Source organism: Chrysochloris asiatica, unplaced genomic scaffold (assembly GCF_000296735.1).
Source record: "Chrysochloris asiatica unplaced genomic scaffold, ChrAsi1.0 scaffold00035, whole genome shotgun sequence".
Taxonomy (NCBI): Eukaryota; Metazoa; Chordata; class Mammalia; order Afrosoricida; family Chrysochloridae; genus Chrysochloris; species Chrysochloris asiatica.
The window spans coordinates 6,262,757-6,280,155 of record NW_006408553.1 but is presented as its reverse complement, the minus strand read 5'-3'; the positions used below and the strand labels follow the sequence as shown (position 1 = coordinate 6,280,155).

Genomic DNA, 17,399 nt, shown 5'->3' with positions numbered 1-17,399 from the left:
ATCACAGTTTATATTCTGTCAATTCCTGGAGCCTTGTTTTCTGCCAGTGCTTTCAGTGGTTGTATGGAAAATCCAAGAAAGTAAACAATCACCGCAAAAGTGAGCTATAAAAAATTTTGTTATATACCAAATCAGTTGTGCTATACCAGTTTTACTAAAGGTAATACAGAAGGCTACAATCATACATTGGCAGAGAACTTCCAGAGGTTAAAGCTGGATTCAGAAGAGGCCGTGGAACGAGAGATATCATTGCTGATGTCCGATGGATCTTGGCTGAAAGCAGAGAATATCAGAAGGATGTTTACCTGTGCTTTATTGACTACGCAAAGGCTTTTGATTGTGTGGATCATGACAAGATATGGACAACATTGCAAAGTATGAGTATTCCAGAACACTTAATTATGCTCATGAGGAATCTGTACCTGGACCAAGAGGCAGTTGTTTGAACAGAGCATAGGAACACTGAATGTCTTAAAATTAAGAAAGGTGTGCGACAAGGTTGTATTCTTTCACCATACTTATTCAACCTGTATGCTGAGCAAATAATACGAGAAGCTGGGTTCTATGAAGAAAAACGTGGCATCAGGATTGGAGGAAGACTCATTAACAACCTGCAATATGCGGATGATACAACCTTGCTTGCTGAAGGTGAAGAGGACTTAAAACATTTACTGATGAAGGCCAAAGAGCACAGCTTTCGGTATGGATTACATCTCAATGTCAAGAAAACAAAAATCCTCACTACTGGACCAATAAACAACATTCTTATCAACAGAGAAAAGATTGAAATTTTTAAGGACTTCATTCTTCTTGGATCAACTGTCAACACTCATGGAAGCAGCAGTCAATAGATCAGACGACGTATTGCATTGGGCAAATCTGCTGCACAGGAACTTTTTAAAGTGTTGAAGAGCAAAGATATCAGCTTGAGGACTAAGGTGCACCTGACCCAAGCCATGGTATTTCCAATAACCTCATATGGATGTGAAAGCTGGACAGTGAATAAGGAAGATCATAGAAGAATTGATGCCTTTGAGTTGTGGTGTTGGAGGAGAATACTAAAAGTGCCATAGGCTGCCAAAAGAACCGATAGATCTGTTTTGGAAGAAGTGCAGCCAGAGTGCTCCTTAGAGGTCAAGATGGCCAAACTTCATCTCTCATACTTTGGACATATTGTCAGGAGGGAACAGTCGCTGGAGAAGGATATCATGCTTGGTAAGATGGAGGGTCCGAGAAAAAGAGGAAGACCCCCAATGAGATGGATTGGCCAAGTGGCATTAATGGACTCAAGTGTGGCAGTGGTAGTGAGGTTGGCCCAGATTCAGACATTGTTTCATTCTGCTGTGCATGGGGTTGCTATGAGTCGGTTCCGACTTGATGGCACCTAAAAGCAACAACAAAATACCGGTATATGGAGTCCTGGTGTTGCACTGTAGGATAAGCACTGGGCCACATGACCAGTTTGAACTGCAAGGTCGGAAGTTCAAATCCACCAACCACTCCTCAGAAACCCTATAAAGGGTCCCTAGGAATCAGAACCAACTCAACAGCACTTAACAACAATAGCAATATATGGGCCCTGGTGTGGTGCTGTTGGATAAGCACTGGACTGCTATCTACACTAACTGTAAGGTCAGCAATTTAAACCCACCAGCTGCTCTAGGCAATCCTATACAGATTCATTGTGAGTCAGATTTGACTGGATGGCACACAACAACAAAATACCAGTATAGAAGGAGCTCTGGTGGCACTGTAGGATGAACACTGGACTGCCAACTGCAAGGTCAGCAGTTCAAACACATTAGTTATTCCAAGAGAGAAAGAGCTTTTCGCTTCTGTAAAGATTTACAGCCTTACAAACCCTATACAGCATTGTTGTAAGTAAGAATTGACTTGATAGCAGTGAGTTTGGATTATTAGGAGTATATATCAGCTCTGGTAGCGTAGTGGTTACGAATCCGGCTGCGAACCGCAAGGTCAGCACTTTGAAACTACCAGCTGCTCTGTGGGAGAAAGATGAGGCTTTCTGCTCCCGTAAAGATTTACAGCCTCGGAAACCCTGTTCAGGGTCGCTATGGGTCGGAACTGACTCAACGGCACTTAACAACAACAACATAAGTGTTTTACTTGATTTGCTGTCTATAAACTCATTATAACTTATGATGTTGTTGCTAAGGGCTGTCAAGTCAGTTCTGACTCATAGAGACCCTGTAGAAGGTTTATGAGGCTGTAAATCCCTTCAGGAGCAAACAATCTCATTTTTCTCCCATGGAGCAGTTGGTGGGCTCAAACTGCCAACTTTGTGGTTTGCAGTCCAGTGCTTATCATACAGAGCCACCAACACTCCCTTAACCTATGATGTTGTTATTGTTAAGTGCCGTTGAGTTGGTTCTGACCCATAGCGACCCTGTATAGGGTTTCCAAGGAGCGGCTGGTGAGCTTGAATCTTTAACCTTGAGGTTCAAACCAACTTTGTAGTACAGATCATTAACCCACAGCGCCACACCAGGACTCCTAAGCCATGATGGTGGTGGTGGTGGCTGTGTGCTGTGGAGTCAGTTCCAATGAATAGAGACCCTGTACAGGGTTTCCGAGGCTATAAATCTTTACAGAAGCAGAACGCCTCATCTTTCTCCTGCAGAGCAGCTGGTAGTTTTGAACTGCTGACCTTGTGGTTAGCAGTCTGATTCATAACCACTATGCTACCAGAGCTCCTTCTAAGGGCCAGCAAATGCAAAGGTGTTTGCATTTCCAAAGGGAAGGAAGCTGGTCTGGTGCTATAAATGGGTTGTAAGTACTCTACACATTTTCCAGTTGTTAGACAATCTTGAGTGGGTCAGTCAGAGCTTCAAATGAGTAGTCATGGTAAAAGTGTGTTTTTTGTTTTACAAATGAATTTCTCTGTTGTTAATTTATACATAGCAAGCTACATTTATCTAAGTATTGCAACAAATGTTATCACTATTTGTCTGAGTTATCTAGTGCTACTATCACAGAATACCACTTTAACAAACACTTTTATTTTCTCATAGTTTAGGATGCTAAAGGTTTGAATTCCAGCTGCCATCTTAAAGGGAAGGCTTTCTCCCCTTTCCAGCTCTCGGGGAAGGTCCTGATCTCTTTTGAGCTTCTGCTACTAATGAACTTCATCTGACTTGGTGTCTATCTTCTTCCAGCTCCTTTGTTTAATCTTGCTTGTTTAATCTCTTTAATATCTCAAAAGATATCTACTTAAAACGCATCCTACACTGATACTGGTGTGGTGCTGTGGGTTAATGCGTCAGACTGCAAAGTTGTTTGAACTGCAAAGTCGGTGGTTCAAACTCACCAGCTGCTCCTTGGAAACCCTATACAGGGTCGCTATGGGTCGGCATTGACTCAACGGCACTTTACAACAACAACATTAATACCGTCTCGTTGTTGTTGTTGTTAAGTGCTGTCGAGTCAATGCTGTCCCATAGTGACCCTGTATAGGGTTTCCAAGGAGCAGCTGGTGAGTTCGAACCACAGACCTTGTGGTTTAAATGAATCTTGTGGTCTAGTGCTATATCCCACAGCACTACACTAGGACCCCAAATTAATGGATTGTTTGTTTAATCATTAATTGGCCAAATAATGTAGATATTATAGATAAATGCTTATGGAAATATATTCATAAATGAATTTATACTGTTAAACAGGAACAATACACAAGCATTTTAACATTTAGTGAACATCTTGATAAAATCAGAACTTTCCTTTCCTGGTCTTCAAACTTGCAAACTTGTGAATCACTTTATCAAAATCAATGCAAAAACACCTATTTTGGGGGGACACACTTTAATTAATACCATTTCCACAACCTAGAGTCCTTAAAGTTATGACACCACTGCCTTTTATTTTAGTAAAGCACTGGTCAATGAAATATTGTTTATTGCAAACCAACCTCAACTGAGGAAATGTACTAACAGTCCAGAACATGGGAGGGGATACCAGCCTAGGTAATTGCAAACAAACGTTAGTCATCCTTTCTGGATGTCAAGGATTTTACCAGAAAATTGTTTTGGGAAAGTAGTTGCTCCCTGTCTTCCTTGAGATTTGTAGTCATCTGAATTAGCTTTCTCTTTTCATCTTCAAGATCTCTGATGCTTTCCTCAGAGGACTGGAGATAAGGTTTTAGAAGTGCCAGTCCCAAGGACAGATTTTCATTTATCTACAAATTACAAATGAATAAAAGTAGTTGGAACCTTATTTATCCAAAGTTTTTTTGTATGTGTGTAATTGCATTCTAACTTTTCTTATGATTCTGAATATTTTTGGCTATTTCTTAGATGCCTTACTTAATGGCCTGTGGGTTGTTGCCACGGTGAAATAGAATTAACAGTCATTCTTACGCTAGCTTAGTATTTGCAAAATATACCCTTTCTTTGTTTTTTGTTTTTTTAAAAAGGAACCTGGAAAATCTAGTATGCTTGAAAGGATTATACATTTTTAGAAATTCTAGTACTTAATTATAATGGTGGAGAAATTTGAGCTGAATTTATTAACCAATATCTGATATATGTAGACACTTACTGTTCTGGAAGCTAGCAGCTTTGATTGAAGTTTGCTGTTTGCTTTTTCAAGTTGTTTGAGAGTAAATTTAGCTTGAAGCAATTCTGAATGGAGGAAAGTCACTTCAAGATTCAAGGAATCCCTTTCCTTTTGAACTTTATTATAACTGGTCATTAATGGCCAATCAAAAGAATATAGCTCATCCTGCTCCTAAGAAGTTAAAATAAAATTTTAATTCAGTTTAGCTTATTAAGTCACATTTAATACAATCAAAGGGAACTCTATGTTTCTGTCTATTGTACGACAGCTTTGAATGTAACAATATAGATAGAAAATAAAATAGGTAAGGGTTTTATAGTTACCTAGAAAATAAACTAGGTAAGGTTTTAATTAAACACAGAATTAGAAACCAGGATTCCAGTCAGTTTCAATCTGTGCTGATATCTATTTGATTTGGGCATATCATTAAACCTAGTAGCCTTCCATTTGTTCCTCTGTAAATTGAGCATAAGACTACCTTTACCCCAGTAATATTTACATATTAAATAAGATCACCATATGTGATCCCTGGAAGGCAATATAACAATCCATGTGATGTTGTTAATGTTATTTTAAAACATAACCAATTTATATACTTAAATTTTTGAACAGCAAAATCAGATATGTATAAAATCTCAAAATTTTTAAGGAACTAAAACATGTACTCTTTAGCTTTCTCTGTAGTGTGAGGAAAAACAACTGGCTAATGAAAACTTATAAATGCATTAATCCAAGTCTCCAAACACAGTTGTTCTTTCTGAATGTGCAGTTATTATCACTCATGTTCACTGTATTATTACAACCTTCAGATTTTTTGGTCATCCTCTAGATAGTGGTGATACCCACGTTTTTTAGATGGAAATACTGGCACAGAGAAATTAGGGGGATGTCCAATGTTAAAAACCACAACTATGTTCTTTCTTGAGTTATTTTCCACTTATGGTTCTATGATTCTCATAATAGAAAAAGAATGGTTTGGAGGCACAAACATTGCTTCCAGCTGGAAATCACACAGATACCGTTAGCACGTAGCATCTCAATTTATCAGATAACAAAACAGCTTCCCTCAAAGCCCTTTGAGATAAGAGCAAAGTCAAGCAATTGGCAGCAAGTAATTTTCCTTATATTATTTTAAAAGTATTTCCCCAACATTCAAATATAGATTCCCCCCCCCCCGTATTAATTTGAATACCCTGTAGTTTATAAATCATGTGTCTGTTTTGTACACTTTGTACCAGACAAGTTTGAGCACGCAAAGATTGTAGTGCATTCATAAAAGCCACTTAACATACTTACATACTTGGTTGTCATTTAAGCTATGACTCAGAAAACAAAAGAAGACAGCCCCTTTCACAGTGACAGACAGGTTTATGTAAATTTCTACACAAAGTAAATTCAGGAAAACTTAAGTTCATATTGAAAATGTTATTCTTTCTTTGACACTCTGTTATAATACTCTGATATTAAAAATATATATGTATGTATATATATACATCCAGAGTAATTAACAAGTAAAACATGAAAGTTTCGATACATCTTCTCCTGTATATTCTTTTTTCAAGTCATGGGAACTGCAGGTGAAAGGATTCAATATATATTTCTTCAAGATCCCAGGATTTTCAATTGACGATTGGGCAAAGTCTATCTTGTTCTCCAAAGCACTTACCCTGACACAGTAAAAAGTAAAGACCAGGGAAAGAAAACCAAGAGATGAGCTTTAAGAGCACATAAAAGACTTGAAGTTTGTTCATTTGCTTTATCTAGAATCTTTGAAGTCCAAGTTTAAAAAAAAAAAAAAAAAAAAAAAGGTCTGTATTTCAATTGCACAGTGATCCCTAAAGTAAACAGGTATGTTCAGTGGGCATGTATTGGAAGAGTTATCAGCATGAGCTATGGCCAGACACAGACCTAGGTTTAAATCTTAGCTCTTTTACTAATCAGTAGTGCCTTGTCCCCTAGGAAACTTAACTTCATAGAACTTCAAGCTCTCTTCTGTAAAATGAAGATAGTTCTCACCTCAAAGAGCTATAGTCAAGGTTAAATAAAATGTTGTTGCTATTGTTAAGTGCTGTGGAGTTGGTTCTGACTCATAGCAACCCTGAATAGGGTTTCCAAGGATCAATTGGTGGGTTTGAACTGTCGACTTTGCAGTTAGCAGTCCAGTGCCTATTCTACAGTACCATAGCCAATGTGGTGTCAGACAGAATAAGTATTCTTTAAGAGTTGTTATTGCTGTCATAATCACTTTGAGTCTGTCTATGGAGTTTATGTATGATTGTAGCCGTTTCTGTATTACCTTTAGTAAAACTTTACTTACATTGGATATCAAACAGGTTGTCCAATGATTTCCGCATTCCATTGGGTCACCTCTCTTTGGAATGGGCACAAATATGGATCTCTTCCAATCAGTCACCCAGATGGTCGTCTTCCAAATTTCTTGCCAGAGATGAGTGAGTGCCTCCTGTGCCGCCTCACTTTCTTGAAAGATTTCAATTTTGATTCCCTCAGTTCCTGGTGCCTTGTTCTTTGCCAATTCCTTCAATGCACCTTGGACTTCCTCCTTCAGAATTATTGGCTCTTGATCATATGCTACCTCTTGAAACAGTTGAACATAAACCATTTCCTTTTGGTACAGAGACTCTGTGTATTTCTTCCATCTTCTCTTGATGCTTTCTGCATCATTCAATAATTTTCCCAGAGAATCTTTCAATAACGAAAGTCAAGGCTTGAATTTTTTCCTCAGTTCCCCTAGCTTGAGAAATGCTGAGTGTGTTCTTCCTTTTGGGTTTTCTGACTCCAGATCTTTGCACATTTTGTTGTAATATTTGTCTTTATCTTCTCGAGCTGATCTTTGAAATTTTCTGTTCAGCTCTTGGACCTCCTCATTTCTTCCATTTACTTTAGCATGTCTACACTGGAGAGCAAGTTTCAGTATCTCTTCTGACATCCATTTTGACCTTTTCCTTCTTTCTTGTCTTCTCAATGTCTTTTTGCTTTCTTCATATATGATGTCCTTGATGTCATCCCACAACTCTTTTGGTCTTTGGTCTTTAGTGTTTAATGTATCAAATCTGTTCTTCAGATGATCTCTAAATTCAGGTGGGATAAATTCAAGGTCATATTTTAGCTCTAGTGGACTTGTTTTCATTTTCTTCAGCTTCAGTTTGAATTTGCATATGAGTAATTGATGGTCTGTTCCACAGTCTTCCCCTGGCCTTTTCACTGATGATATGGAACTTTTCCATCTTCTCTTTCCGCAGATGTAGTCAATTTGATTTCTATGTATTCCATCTGGAGGTCCATATGTATAGTTACCTGTTATGCTGTCTGAAGAAGGTATTTGAAATGAACAAATCATTGGTTTTGCAGAATTCTATCATGCGTTCTCCAGCATCATTTCTATCACCAAGACCATATTTTCCAACTACTAATCCTTCCTCTTTGCTCCCAACCTTTGCATTCCAATCACCAGTAATGATCAATACATCTTGATTACATGTTTGATCAATTTCAGATTGAAGAAGTTAGTAGAATTCTTCTATTTCATCCTCACTGGCTTTAGTTGTTGTTGCATAAATTTGAATAATAGTGGTATTAACTGGGCTTTCCTGTAGGCACATGGATATTATCCTATCACATACAGCGTTGTACATCACGACTGATCTGGATATGTTCTTTTTGACGATGAATGAAACACCATTCCTCTTCAATTTGTCATTCCCGGCATAGTAAACCATGTGGTTGTCAGATTCAAAATGGCCAATACCAGTCCATTTCAGCTCATTAATGCCTAAGATATCGATGTTTATGCATTCCATTTCATTTTTGACAACTTCCAATTTGCCCATATTCATACTTCGTACATTCCAAGTTTCAATTTTCAATGGCTGTTTACAGCTGTTTCTCTTCATTTTGAGTTGTGCCCCATCAGCAAATGAAGGTCCCACGGGCTTTTTCTCCCACAAGCTTTACTCCATTCTCATTATCACAGTCAACTCTATTTTGAGGAGGCAGCTCTTCCCCAGTCACATTTTGAGTGGCTTCCAACCTGAGGGGCTCATTTTCCAGCACTATATCTGACAGTGTTTCTCTGCTATTCATAAGGTTTTCAGTGACTAAATATTCGGAAGTAGTTAGTCACTCTTTCTTCCTAGTCTGTCTTCATCTGGAAGCTCATCTGAAACCTGTCCACCATGGGTGACTCTGCTGGTATTTAAAATACCAGTGGCATAGCTTTCAGAATCACAGCAACTCACAAGCCATCACAGTATGACAAACTGACAGACAAGTGGTGGCCGTTTGGTTTTAAGTAGAAACTGTCACTTTAAATTTCAAGGAGATCTGTGCACATGTATAGTAGAAACCTCCAGGGGTGGGGTGGGGTGTCCATTGCTCAGGCATCCCCTCCAGTCACCAGAATGGAGGTGCACAGACAGCAAGAGACCAATGAACAGATAGCAAAAAAGAATGTCCACCCCTGTATCTCCTCGGTTCTGTCAGACATTTGTGGCTGTTCTGATCTTTCCCCCACTTGGTCTCTCCCAAGATGGCAGCTCTGGTAGTAGCTGAGAGTCTTGAATTAGAAAACAATGGGTTTCTTGATTCTGCTACAAATTTCCCTAGCTGTAAGCCTTCCAATCTTCCAAATATTCCTTTATATGTGATTCAGAGTTCTAGCACCATCTCCTTAGCCTGCTTGGTCCGGTATTCTGTGTTGTTGGTGATGGAGCTCCTCATTGCATGTCTACCCGATCCGCCATATATCATAGGATATAGAAGAGGCTGTGGAATGATGGATATCATTGCTGATGTCCGATGGATTTTGGTTGAAAGCAGAGAATATGAGAAAGATGTTTACCTGTGCTTTATTGACTATGCAAAAGCTTTCAATTGTGTGGATCATGACAAGCTATGGATAACATTGCAAAGTATGAGTATTCCTGAACACTTAATTGTGCTCATGAGGAATCTATACCTGGACCAAGAGGCAGTTGTTCTAACAGAGCATGGGAACACTGAATGGTTTAAAATAAAGAAAGGTGTGCGACAGGGTTGTATTCTTTTACCGTACTTATTCAACCTGTATGCTGAGCAAGTAATCCAAGTAGCTGGTTTATATGAAGAAAATGTGGCATCAGGATTGGAGGAAGACTCATCAACAACTTATGATATGCAGATGATACAACCTTGCTTGCTGAAAGTAAAAAGGACTCAAAACATTTGCTGATGAAGATCAAAGAGCACAGCCTTCAGTATGATTACGTCTCAATGTCAAGAAAACAAAAATCTTCACCACTGGACCAATAAACAACATTCTTATCAATAGAGAAAAGATTGAAGTTGTAAAGGACTTCATTCTTCTTGGATCAACTATCACCACTCATGGAAGCAGCAGTCAAGAACTCAAACGATGTATTTATTGCATTAGGCAAATCTGCTGCACAAGACCTTTTTAAAGTGTTGAAGAGCAAAGATGTCAGCTTGATGACTAAGGTGTGCCTGACTCAAGCCATGGTATTTTCAATTACCTTATATGCATGTGAAAGCTGGACAGTGAATAAGAAGACCATAGAAGAATTGAGGTTTTTGAATCATGGTTTTGGAGGAGAATATTGAAAGTGCCATGGTCTGCCAGAAGAACCAATAGATCTGTGTTGGAAGAAGTGCGGCCAGAGTTCTCCTTGGAGGCCAGGATGGCCAAACTTTGTCTCTTATACTTCAGGTGTATTGTCAGGAGGTATCAGTTGCTGGAGAAGGATCTCATGTTTGGTCAGAAAAAAAGAGAAGACCCCCCCCCCCAGAGATATGGATCAGCAAAGTGGCAGCATCAATGGGCTCATGCATGCCAACAATAGTGAGGTTGGCCCAGGATCGGGCAGTGTTTCGTTCTGCTGTGCATAAGGTCACAATGAGTCTGTACCGACTTGATGGTACCTAACACTATAACAAGGTGGCACAGACAGTTAACACACTTGACTGTTAACTAAAAGTTTAGAAGTTTGAGGTCTCAGAAGAAATGTCTAGAAATCTACCTCCATAAAATCAGTCATTGAAAATTCTGTGGAGCACAATTCTACTCTGACACACATGAAATCACCATGAGTTAAAGTTAGTTCAACAGTAACTGGTTTGTATGTATAGATGTATAAACACACACATATATATGAGGAGGGCATAAAAAAGTTCATGGGAGAATGAAATGGAAAGATAATGAAATTTTTCCATAAATATCTTAAGCTTCCTTGTATGTATTTATCTATTTTTAGATATGAAATAGACAATAAACAATATAAGGTAGTTACTTTTCAAACATTAATTTTTTACTGTAAGTTATAAAATTATTTCAAGTACTAAAAAGTAGTCTGATATATGTGCACATTCTCTTTGCAAAATTATTTACACGATTGTTTACCTAATCTTTTTCTTATATGTTGTTGTGGTTGGTAGGTGCCACGTAGTTGGCTCTGACTCATAACTACCCAGTGTAGAGTTTCTGAGGCTGTAAATATTTACAGGAGCCACTGGTAGATTCAAACTGTTGACCTTGAGGTTAGCAGCCCAATGGGTAACCCATTAAGCGCTAGATCTCCTTTTATGTCATTAATATTTAAAAGTTAACCTCAAGTGGGTTGTGATTGGGACGGGGCTCATGGGGCTTCTAGTGTTGGTGGCAAAGTTCGATTTCTTGACCTGTCTGATAACTACAAGGGCCGTTGTTATTTATGTTAAGTGCTGTCAAGTCGTTTCCAACCCATTGCCACCTTGTATAGGAGTCCTGGTGTGGCGCTGTGGGTTAATACGCCAGACTGCAAAACTGTTTGAATTGCAAGGTCGGTGGTTCAAGCTTACCAGCTACTCCTTGGAAACTCTATACAGGGTCTCTATGAGTCAGAATCGACTCGACGGCACTTGACAACAACAACATAGAGTTTCCAAGGAGCAGCTGGTGAACTTGAACCGTCAACCTTGAGGATCAAACCAACTTTGTAGTCCAGCGCATTAACCCACAGTGCTACACCAGGACTCCAACTACAAGGGTATTTTCCTTATACTTGCTGTATTATATTTTTTGTGTGTGGTTTTTTGGCATTTGTGTACTATTTTACTATTAAAAGCAAAATAAAATGATAAACCAAAACAAAATAAAAAAACCTCAGCCCAGTTACTGCATGGATTATCATAAAGTTAAAAGCAAGGAAACTGCTTTAATGAGGCTTTATTATGTTTTAAAACATATAAAATATAATTAGCGTACAAATAAATGAGTAATTCCAATACTACCTTTTAATTGTTTTTTTCCACCAAGACGCCATATTGCTATTTAAGTTTTCCAATTTCATGTAGAAAATTTTGGATAACAACAATAGTAAGTATAAGATAGAATAAATGTTATCTTGCTATCATTGCTGTTAAGTGCCATCGAGTCAATTCCAACCCAAAGTGACCCTGTATAGTGTTTCCAAGAAGCAGCTGGTGAGCTTGAACTACCAACCTTGAAATTCAAATCAACTTTGCTGTCCAATGCATTAACCCACAGTGCCAAAACTTCACATGGTAGTGTCCATTAAAAAGGTGAATCAAATTGTAACGAGGCCCTATGATTTCAAGAATGGTAATCATAGTAGTTAGTGTTCACTTAAAGAATGAAAAATGTAGACAGTTAAAAAGAAATTAGTGGATGACAAGTTGAGTGTGAGTCTACTTTTTAATGGTTATTTAAAAAGCTGAAAAATGTCTTATGATAAGAATTAAATAAATCAATATAACCTCTAGTGAAAACTATTAAAATTGTAATTATTCTCTTGCTATGTAGCAAATACATGCATCCATATCATAAGGATATTTTGCTTATAAGAAGCCTATGCAAGCTTTCTTTAGGTAAAGTAATACAGAGTTATCTTATGCAGTTTAAGGCTTCATGAGGAATCACAGCCAGGAACTAGAAATCTGACAGCAACCAAGGAAGATGCAGAATTTTCTTCACCTCCCTCTGGGCTCTTAGCTCTGCTTTTCTCTGCAAGACAGTTCTCTTTCATTTGTAGACTACCTCTTCTTCCCTGATGCTCAGCATAGGTGACCCTGAATGGCTACCCAGGTGTTGCATGACCTCTTAAGGCCAGCAGTTGGTGTTAACTGACTCTGTCTATGTCCAAATTCTCAAGAGAGAAATTCTGAATCTCTGAGCCTGTGCGAAGGGTCCATAGGTGGTCGAACTTTCTGAAAGCAAAAGAGATCATGGCAAGTAGAAGGTTCTTTGGTAAGCCATTATAGAGGTAGAGAGGAAATGAATAATTAGAATTCAAAACTATGTGACATGGACACTAATTGAGTCATTCATTCATTCTACTAATACCAAACGACCATGAGCCATACTGTGTTAGAAAGTCAAGGCTACATAATACTCGTGAATAGGTCAGACTTCAGAAAAGCAAGATAGACTGTTAAAGAAATTCTTTAAAGAGGATAAAAGAAAAGAAATATGACTCAAGTCAAAATTATAGAGAAGGCAATGACTAACCATAGAACAGTCTTGAATAATGAGTATCAAAACTCACAAAACACAATCATCAAGCACAATATGGGTTAATTTCACTACATAAAAATTGAGACTATATCTTCAATGACAGACACTCTGGATAAAGTTAACACGAATGATAGGCTCAAGAGAATATTTTTAAAAATATTTAAGACTGACAAAAATCTAATGTAAATCAATAAGGGAAATTATGGATGATTCAATGGAAAGTGGCCAAACACTATGAATAAGCAATTACCAGAGGAGGAAACCAACGGCTACAAGCATTTGTTGTTGTTGTTAGGTGCCATCGAGTCAGAACCGAATCATAGCAACCGTAGGCACAGTAGAACGAAACAATGTAGGATACTGGGCCAACCTCACTACTGTTGCCATATTTGAGTCCATCAATGCTGCCACCTGGCCAATCCATCTCGCTGGGGGTCTTCCTCTTTTTCTCTGACACTCCATCTTACCAAGCATGATATCCTTCTCTAGCGACTGTTCCCTCCTGACAATATGTCCAAAGTATGAGAGATGAAGTTTGGTCATCTTGGCCTCTAAGGAGCACTCTGGCTGCACTTCTTCCAAAACAGATCTATCGGTTCGTTTGGCATCCCATGACACTTTTAGTATTCTTCTCCAACACCATATTTCAAAGAAATCAATTCTTCTATGATTTTCCTTATTCACTGTCCAGCTTTCGTATCCATATGAGGTTATTGAAAATACCATGGCTTGGGTCAGGCGCACCTTAGTCCTCAAGCTGACATCTTTGCTCTTCAACACTTTAAAAAGTTCCTGTGCAGCAGATTTGCCTAATGCAATATGTCATCTGATCTCTTGACTGATGCTTCCATGAGTGTTGATAGTTGATCCAAGAAGAATGAAGTCCTTGACAATTTCAATCTTTTCTCTGTTGATAAGAATGTTGTTTATTGGTCCAGTGGTGAGGATTTTTGTTTTCTTGACATTGAGACGTAATCATACTGAAGGCTGTGCTCTTTGATCTTCATCAGCAAATGTTTTGAGTCCTTTTTACTTTCAGCAAGCAAGGTTGTATCATCTGCATATCACAGGTTGTTGATGAGTCTTCCTCCAATCCTGATGCCACATTTTCTTCATATAAACCAGCTACTTGGATTACTTGCTCAGCATACAGGTTGAATAAGTACGGTAAAAGAATACAACCCTGTCGCACACCATTCTTTATTTTAAACCATTCAGTGTTCCCATGCTCTGTTCGAACAATTGCTTCTTGGTCCAGGTACAGATTCCTCATGAGTACAATTAAGTGTTCTGGAATACTCATACTTCGCAATATTGTCCGTGGCTTGTCATGATCCATACAATCGAAAGCCTTTGCATAGTCAATAAAGCACAGGTAAACATCTTTCTGATATTCTCTGCTTTCAGTCAAGATCCATCAGACATCAGCAATGATATCTCTTGTTCCACGGCCTCTTCTGAATCCAGCTTGAACCTCTGGAAGTTCTCTGTCAATGTATGATTGTAGCCTTCTGTATTACCTTTCGCAAAACTTTACTCACTTGAGATATCAAAGAGATTGTCCGATGATTTCTGCATTCCGTTGGGTTACCTCTCTTTGGAATGGGCACAAATATGGATCTCTTCCAATCAGTCAGCCAGATAGTTGTCTTCCAAATTTCTTGGCAGAGATGAGTGAGTGCTTCCTGTGCCACCTCATTTTCTTGAAAGATTTCTACTTTTAATCCATCAATTCCTGGTGCCTAGTTCTTTGCCAATTCCTTCAATGCACTATGGACTTCCTCCCTGAGTATCATTGGCTCTTGATCATATGGTACCACTTGAAATGGTTGAACATGAACCATTTCCTTTTGGTACAATGACTCTGTGTATTCCTTCCATCTTCTCTTGATGCATTCTGCATCATTCAATAATTTGCCCAGAGAATCTTTCAATAACAAAAGTCAAGGATTGAATTTTTTTCTTCAGTTCCCCCCGCTTGAGAAACAAGCATTTGAGGAGATGCTAAAAGGCATCCATAGTCGCTTTACACCAGTAGTTCTGACTATGAGTAGTTCTGACTCATAGTGACCCTGTATAGGGTTTCCAAGGATCAGCTGGATGGTTTGAACTGCCAACCTTGTGATACGCAGCCCACTGCTTATATTACAGCACCACACCAGGATTCCTTACACCAGTTGGACCACCAAACATCAGCAAGTGGAGTAGGGCCAAATGTGCGCAGGTACTGTGGGGCTCTAGGAACACCTGCGCTCTGTGGTGGGAGTGTTGACTGGGAAGCCACACTAGCAAAACGTTTCAAAGTCTGAATTGGAGGAAAGTATGAAGAGGCAGGTCCAGCTTAGAAGGGTTTTTTGTCATGAACTTGGTTTTTATTCTAAAGAGAACCCGATGTGGTAAGCTTAAAGAATAAAAAATGTAGTCAGTTAAAAGGCAATCTGGAAGCAGGCCAGTGACATGGCCAAAACAAAGATTCTGACAACAATTTGGAGTTAAAAACTATACATGCTTAAGGAGTATATATATATATATATATATATATATAAAATGATTGTCAGTGAGTAACTCAGAATGTGAAATAGTACTCAAATACTACCAAGTGTTGTATAGTTGTTGACTCATGGCAACTCTATTTGCTACAGAGTAGAATTATGCTCCACAGGATTTCTTATCTGTTATCTTTTTGTTTGTTCAGCATAGCTTGCTGTTGTTGGTAAGTGTTGTCCAGTCCGTCCCGACTCATAGTGACCCTGTCTGTATCAGGTTTCTGAGGAGAGGCTGGTGGATTTGAATGGTTGACCTTGCAGTTAGCAGTTCAGTGTTTATTCTGCAGCACCAAACCAGGACTCTTTAAAGATAACTTTTGTTGTTGTTAAGTACCATAGAGTTGGTTCTGACTCATAGTGACCCTGTATAGGGTTTCTGAGGAGCAGCTGGTGAGCTTGAACTGCCAACCTTGCAGTCCAAACCAACCTTGCAGTCCAGTGCATTATTCTGTAGCACCACACTAGGACTCCTAATGAGCATTTATTTTTAACTAAGGCTTTATCTTGAGGACATAACTAAACTTTGTTATCATTTCCACCTCTTCCATTTTGCAGCAGGATTAATAGAGTGAATACTATAAAGTAGATTAGAACATCCTGAAGGATTGGAACATACATTAACTGACAAAGAATAATTTTCTCCTAAGTCCTGGTGTGGTGCTGTGGGTTAATACAATGGACTACAAGGTAGGTTTGAACTGCAACATTGGCAGTTCAAGCTCACCAACCACTCCTCGGAAGCCCTATACAGGGTCACTGTGAGTCAGAACCGAATGAACAGTACTTAACAACAACAGAATCATGATAAAAATTTTAAATTGAAAAAAAGAAAAAGAAAATAAAAAGGTGGTGGGGGACAACAAGGGTTTCAGATTAAACAAAATCCTTACATTTCATGTACTATATTTAATTCTGGCTAGAATGTAACAAAAATGGAAACAAGACAACTATAATACAAAACTTCCACCACAGCACAATGTACATACCTGTGTTCCAAGCCCACCCCATCCCGATAATGCTTCCAACTCAACGATTTCCAAGCCTGTTGGGCCTGTTGATAAAGGAACATGCAGATCTCCTTAATCCAGGCTTTGCTGTAAAACTGGTATGTCTAGATATCAGCTTGGTTTATCATGACAGCTGAGGTCTGCCAGATTATCAATGAAATCAAACAACTGACTGATATCATATATGACAGAGGGACTATTGGGATTCATTCTCTCCGGATGATCTTCATACAATTCACAAAAAACACCTTTCTTGCATTTATTCACTGATTCATTTTCAGGGTAACTTCTGCCTTCTGGCCTCTTGGTAGGCTGTACCAGCAAAATGGTGTGAGACATCCTGCCAAATTCTTTCACTGCAACTGCTGCCAATACCACCGTTCCAGCTTGGCTGCTTAGCTGTTATCTTAACAGCAACAGATCAGAAGATCTTTTTTTCAGAGAGCTGATAGGTAGGTTCAAACTGCCTATCTTTATATTAGTAGTTGAATGCAAACCATTTGCAATGCCAAGTTATCCTCTAAATATTGAGTGTTCTTAAAAAAAAAAAAAATACAGAGATTTTAAGAACTGTCGGGGTCTGACCTCGACATAGTTGTCACGCTTGTTTGGTTCACGAGGAGGGGAGATCCAGCGGTGATAGGGATAGCGAAAGAATACACAGACAAACAGAAGAAGGGAGACAATGAGGCACCCCAAAGCCAGGGTGGATACATCACTGGTGGGCAGGCTTGGGACTACAGGCATCAT

At 38.8% G+C, this 17,399-nt stretch overlaps 1 pseudogene; it reads right to left on the bottom strand.

Moving 5' to 3' along the window:
• Positions 1–15,394: 15,394 nt before the first annotated feature.
• LOC102826715 lies at positions 15,395–16,988 on the bottom strand (annotated as a pseudogene).
• Between the last annotated feature and the right edge of the window lie 411 nt (positions 16,989–17,399).